Raw genomic sequence first — 7,250 nt, 5'->3', positions numbered from 1 at the left:
TGTTATCTCAGAACTCTGTTGCTATTGTTTCTCCTAGGAGTTCACTACTTCATTTGGAGTCCCAACCCTTACTTAGTGATGCCAGTTTAAATTAATATAAGGAAGTGGTGAATTAATTGAGTGACTATTTTTGCATTGAAATTCACAGCAGCGGACATTGTAAGAAGTGGGAGCATTATTTGCCTAATTTAGAAATTGATGGGAGAGAGAGAACAGAGATAGTGGGCAAATCATTGGCAGGATGTGCCGAGTGTGCGTTGCATAGATCTGTGTTGGAACCTCAACTATTCACCATATTTATTAACAATTTGGAGAATGGAATCGAAAGGCACATATCTGAATGACACAAAGGTGATATTGTAAAAAGGAAAAGTCGTCATAATCCTACTGAATTATAGGGCTTCTCTTTCATTAGAGAGAGAGACAACTGGTGGTGGTTTAACTTGAGGGTCACCACGCTTCAGGTAAGGGGAAAGGTTGAGAAAGAGAATCCTTCATGACCTCAGCCTGTGCAGGATTGGAACTCATGCTGTTGGCATCACTCTGCATCATAAACCAGCATCCAGCCAACAGAGCTAACCAATGCCACCCCCTTCCAATTGAATAGTGGACACTGTTACGAAGAGGTACAAATAGGTTGTATGAATCGGTAAAACTATAATTTCAATTTTAATGCAGACAAACATGAGATCATCCATTTTGAACCTAAGGAGTATGGAATGGGGTACTTTTAAATGGTGAAAAATTACGAACAGTGAAGATCTGGTGGGTTCTTAGAGTGCCTGAGCAATTCTAGGCATCTCACCCGAAAAAGAATACATTGGCCTTGCAACAAGATTTACCAGAATGATGCCAAGCATTAAGTTATACAGATTAGGGTTAATTCGCTGAAAGTTGAGGGATTTGAATGAAGTTTTGGAGTCATCAGGGGTGGATAGAAATGATGTCCGACTCTTGAAGAACCAAGAGCTAGGGTTTGTAGTCTTAAAAATTACAGCCAGACTTTTCGGACATGAAGTTTAGAAAAGGCGGTATGAAGTTGAAACTCCCTTGAACAAATGATTATGTTATATCAATGGCAAGTTTTAAATCTAGGAATAAATGTTTGTTCACGAGGTGTATTCAGAAGTATGAGACAAAGGACTTGTGGACTTGGGTCACAAATCAGCCATTATCATTTTGTATACTAGAACAGGCTTGAGAGACTAATGGAGTTGTTCCTTCTAATACTGTCTACTTCAAATTCTGTCTAATTAATCTGTACATCTTTGTTTATGTGAAAATGGTTCTCTGCAATTTTTCACACAAATTATAACTCTTATCCTCTAGCAGTTTTAAACATTTAAACTCTTAAAATGACTTGCTTGTCACTATTTCTGGCCAGACACCTTTAAAATATTCAGTTGTTATTGAAGATGTAATTTCACTGTTTTGACCTCCGAAGTGATCATTCTTGACATCAGCCTGAGCGATGATCACGAGGTAAAGAGAATAGCTTCCTTTTAAGGAAATCCCAACTGTGCTTTATAACCATAGTTTTGATTATGTATTGCTTTGTCAGTAAATTCATCAATCAGTTTGAACATAGCATAGTTCCAAGCGAGGGATGCTTAAAAATTCTTTTATGGAAGTTGAGCTAGGTCAGCATTTACTGCCCATCCCAGATTACTTTGAGGAATGAATAAGTTATTGCTGATGATTGTGAGTGAACTGTGTTAATTGGCCAGTCAGGCTTTGTCAATGCTTTTGTGGATAGGACATATCTGGGTAATATTCCATATTGTTGGGTAGATGCCAGTGTATTGCAATGACTTGAGTAAGGGTGTGGCTAATTCTGGCACACAAGCATTCAGTGGTACTGCCAGAACTTTCAGGCCTGTAGCTTTTGTCCTTCTCCTTTTTCAGTTCTTACCAATGGTGAACAGATATCCTACATTAGTTTTGCTAACCCTGAACGTGAGGACAGCTGATCAGGTTCCCTCTTTTTCTGCAACCCCTCTCCGTCAGTTGTAACAAATACTTCAGTTTCTTTCAGCATGTAGCTATCACGCTTAAAATAAACTTAGTTAACCAAATCAGTACTGAAAGAGAGACAAGTCCAAGGATTTTATTTGAATGAAAGTGTTGGTTTTATTCCCCAAAAAATCTAGGGTAAAAAAAGAAAACACACAATAAGATATAGGCAGTTGCTGTTTAATTTTCTTTTACAGTCCTTGAGTTGCAAGAGTGAAACTGAGTCCCAGCAATTCAGATGTTATCTTATTTTCTCAGGAGTGGCAAAGCTCGCAGATAACCTTGACTTCTTGGTGTACAATGATTTTTTTTTGCCCCCAGATGTGTGATGATTTCACCAAGCACTGAATTTTGAGATTGATGCAGAAAGGAAGTACTTTCCAATTCTTGCTTATAAATTAATTTTCTTTGCTGTCTTGCTTGGAAGTAGCTGTTGAAAAAGGTCTATTTTTATATTCTTAAGCCTGCTTCTTGTTTTTTGAAGCTGAATCATCCACAGGCAGCCTTTCATTTCAATTTGTAACTTCCAAAAAGGTGTGAATCAATCAGGAGATATAGATCTGAGTTGCAGTGGTGTTTCACAACAATGTTAATTTTGCATAGACTGATCATGGATCCACAGAGTTAGACAGCAAGGAAACAGACCCTTTGGTCCAACTTATCCATGCCAACCAAGTTCCCCCAGCAAAAGTAGTCCCACTTGCCTGCATTTGGGCCACATCCCTCTGAACCTTTCCTGTGTTACTGGGACTGGAGGGTTTGAGTTATAAGGAGAGGTTACCTATTCTTGAAAAATGCCATTTGATCTCTTAGGTTTGTGTGGGCAAATATGTGGGACCTCCATTTAATGCTTTATTTTTCATCCGCCAATTTAATTTTGTTTCTCTTCCTCATTTTCTCACGTGTTCTCTCCCTCTAGCTGTCTTTTCCCCCCCCCCCTCGCTTTCATTATCTCCCTCTCCTTCTCCCTCACCCTCTCTGTGGGCTGGGATTTTTTGAAGGGTTAAAGTGAGAACAGAAAGATTTAAAAGGGACCTGAGGGACGGCTTTTTTGCTCAGAGGATGGTTCATATGTGGAATAAACTGCTGGAGGAAGCAGATGCAGGTACAGTTACAACATTTAAACGACTTGTTTATTGATGCTTCCTGAGCTTGTCTCAACCTACTCAGATGATCACAGACATTTTAAGATAACAAGGTATAGAGCTGGATGAACACAGCAGGCCAAGCAGCATCAGAGGAGCAGGAAGGCTGACGTTTCGGGCCTGGACCCTTCATCAGAAATGGGGGAGGGGAAGGGGGTTCTGAAATAAATAGGGAGAGAGGGGGAGATGGATAGAGGAGAAGATAGGTGGAGAGGAGACAGACAGGTCAAAGAGGCGGGGATGGAGCCAGTAAAGGTGAGTGTAGATGGGGAGATGGGGAGGTAGGGAGGAGATAGGTCAGTCGAGGGAGGACAGACAGGTCAAAGGGGCGGGATGAGGTTAGTAGGTAGGAAATGGGGGTGCTGCTTGAGGACGGGATAGGTGGGAGGAAGAACAGGTTAGGGAGGCGGGAACGAGCTGGGCTGGTTTTGGGATGCGGTAGGGGGAGGGGAGATTTTGAAGCTTGTGAAATCCACATTGATACCGTTGGGCTGCAGGGTTCCCAAGCAGAGTATGAGTTGCTGTTTCTGCAACCTTCGGGTGGCATCGTTGTGGCACTGCAGGAGGCCCAGGATGGACATGTCGTCTGAGGAATGGGAGGGGGAGTTGAAATGGTTCACGACTGGGAGGTGCAGTTGTTTCTTGCAAACCGAGCGTAGGTGTTCTGCAAAGCGGTCCCCAAGCCTCCGCTTGGTTTCCCCGATGTAGAGGAGGCCACAACAGGTACAGCAGATGTAGTATACCACATCAGCAGATGCGCAGATGAACATCTGCTTGATGTGGAAAGTCTTCTTGGGGCCTGGGAGGTGTGTGGACAGGTGTAGCGCTTCGTGCGGTTGCAGGGAAAAGTGCCGGGTGTGGTGGGGCTGGAGGGGAGTGTGGAGCAGACAAGGGAGTCACAGAGAGAGTGGTCCCTCCGGAAAGCAGATAAGGGTGGGGAGGGAAAAATGTCTTTGGTGGTGGGGTCAGATTGCAGATGGCAGAAGTGCCGGAGGACGATGCGTTGGATCCGGAGTTTGGGGTGGTACGCGAGGACGAGGGGGATTCTTTTTTGGTTGTTATTGCGGGGATGGGGTGTGAGGGATGAGTTGCGGGAGATACGGTTGAGGGCATTCTCGACCACTGAGGGGTACCTGCATGGGCCCAAGCTATGCCTGCCTCTTTGTAGGTTACGTGGAACAATCCTTCTTCTTCCGTACCTACACTGGCCGAAAACCCCACCTCTTCCTCCATACATTAATGACTGTATCGGCGCCGCCTCGTGCTCCCACGAGGAGCTCGAACAGTTCATCCACTTCACTAACACCTTCCAACCCAACCTTAAGTTCACCTGGACCATCTCTAACACCTCTCTCACCTTCCTGGACCTCTCTGTCTCCATCTCAGGCAACCACCTAGAAACCGATATCCATTTCAAGTCCACCGACTCCCACAGCTACCGAGAATACACCTCCTCCCACCCACCTTCTTGCAAAAATGCCATCCCCTATTCCCAATTCCTTCGCCTCCCAGGATGAGGCATTCCACTCCCGTACATCTCAGATGTCCTCGTTTTTCAAGGACCGCAACTTGCCCCCCCCAGTGGTCGAGAACGCCCTCGACCGTATCTCCTGCATTTCCCGCAACTCATCCCTCACACCCCGTCCCCGCAATAACAACCAAAAAAGAATCCCCCTCGTCCTCACGTACCACCCCACCAACCTCTGGATCCAACGCATCATCCTCTGACACTTCCGCCATCTGCAATCCGACCCCACCACCAAAGACATTTTTCCCTCCCCACCCTTATCTGCTTTCCGGAGGGACCACTCTCTCCGTGACTTCCTTGTCCGCTCCACATTCCCCTCCAGCCCAACCACACCCGGCACTTTTCCCTGCAACTTGGGGACCGCTTTGCAGAACACCTACGCTCGGTTCGCAATAAACAACTGCACCTCCCAGTCGCGAACCATTTCAACACCCCCTCCCATTCCTCGGACGACAGGTCCATCCTGGGTCTCCTGCAGTGCCACAACGATGCCATCCGACGGTTGTAGAAACAGCAACTCATACTCTGCTTGGGAACCCTGCAGCCCAATGGTATCAATGTGGATTTCACAAGCTTCAAAATCTCCCCTCCCCCTACTGCATCCCAAAACCAACCCAGCTCGTCCCCGCCTCCCTAATCTGTTCTTCTTCCCACCTATCCCTTCCTCCCACCTCAAGCCACACCCCCATTTCCTACCTACTAACCTCATCCCGCCTCCTTGACCTGTCCGTCCTCCCTGGACTGACCTATCTCCTCCCTACCTCCCCACCTACACTCATCTTTACTGGCTCCATCCCCGCCTCTTTGACCTGTCCGTTTCCTCTCCACCTATCTTCTCCTCTATCCATCTTCTATCCGCCTCCCCCTCTCTCCCTATTTATTTCAGAACCCCCTTCCCCTCCCCCATTTCTGATGAAGGGTCTAGGTCCAAAACGTCAGCCTTCCTGCTCCTCTGATGCTGCTTGGCCTGCTGTGTTCATCCAGCTCTACACCTTGTTATCTCAGATTTTCCAGCATCTGCAGTTCCTAATATCTCTCTTAGACATTTTAAGACCACTTTTGCCCTTTTTTTCAAAAACCCATTTTTAGTCAGTTTATAGATCTTCATTATTCAAAATAAAATGATGGAAATCGAATATTGATAGCCCATGTTTACCATTATCACAACCCCATATATAAATTCTAGAAATGTTTGTTACCTTTTCTCATTTTTGATACCTGGCATTAAGTTAATCGTTAACTTTTGTTTTCTTTCAAGAGCAAAACTTTATATTTTACATTTAAATAACTGGAACTGAATATTCTACAACTTCAGCAGTTGTACAATGTGTAATTGTCACAATGTGTAAAGATTCAATGGTTTCAGCAATCTCTAATCTGTGGCAAATGTCTTTTCATTCTTTGCGATCAATAGTGTTCAGTATTTAACCACTGCACTGCTACCCTTGTCTTTCTAGCTTTATCGATTTGTTATTAAAACTTTCATTGATAATATCTTATAAATAAAGATGCCATTCAAGACTCATGTGCTTTTTAAATTCCATGTAAATTGAATGTTTTATGTTCTGATAAAGTTCAGGAATCAAATTGCACAGCGCTGTTCTCTGACACATTTAATACGGCTCACGAAGCAGAAGGGAGACATTTAAGCACTGGAAGCTATTTAGCAAATACCCTGCTTTTAGAGTCTGAGTTCTAAAGAAAACTTGACTTTCTTGACCTAGAAGGAAGGCATGCCTGAGGGGTGATTTTTTTTTTTTTTTTTTTATTTTGAGAAATGGATCAAGATTATAATTCATGAGAAAAGGTAAAATAAAAAAAAATCTTCCAACAAAAGTGTTAGAGCAAATGGTTACAGGTTCAAATGAATAAAACACAAATTTCAGACTAATATCAGAATGTCATTTAGATAATTTTAATTAATCTGTTCAAACATATTGCAGCACAACTCTGGAGCAGGTCGGATTTGGACCTGGACCTATTGCAGAATGCTGTTTACGTAATGTGATCTATATGTGAATTGAGCTCTCTGAACAGCTTCAATAGTTGAAGGCAGTGGAAGAGATGGACTTTAGAATCGTTCTAATTGGGTGAAATAAAATGAGTTAAATAGCCTTAATGAACCATAATTATCTTGTGACCACACCTTGTTTGGTTACTTAGCAGTAGCAACAGCACAATGCCAGTGAAGGTAATAACCAGTACTCTTCAGCACTTAGCATCACCAAGGAAAGTCCCAAAACACAAGAAGGTATTCATTGTTATGAAGCAATGTGGGAACAGGAATAGGTCAGTTCTTTGAACCCATTGTATCATTTAATTTTGTCATATCTCAGTGTGCCTGCTTTGGTTCTATAACCTGTAATAGCCTTACCTAATAAAATAAAACCTCAGTCTCTTTTGAAATTTCAAATTTGACCTCAGTAGTTTTTTTTGTGGGAGTGTGTTCTTGATTTTCACTAACTTTTGTATTAAGAAGCACTTCATCACCTGATGATGATGATGATGACGATGATGACGACGATGACGACGACGACGACGACGAAGACCTCCCCTCCCCCCTC

Source organism: Rhincodon typus, chromosome 11 (assembly GCF_021869965.1).
Source record: "Rhincodon typus isolate 14 chromosome 11, sRhiTyp1.1, whole genome shotgun sequence".
Taxonomy (NCBI): domain Eukaryota; kingdom Metazoa; phylum Chordata; class Chondrichthyes; order Orectolobiformes; family Rhincodontidae; genus Rhincodon; species Rhincodon typus.
Note: the sequence above shows the minus strand (reverse complement) of the source record.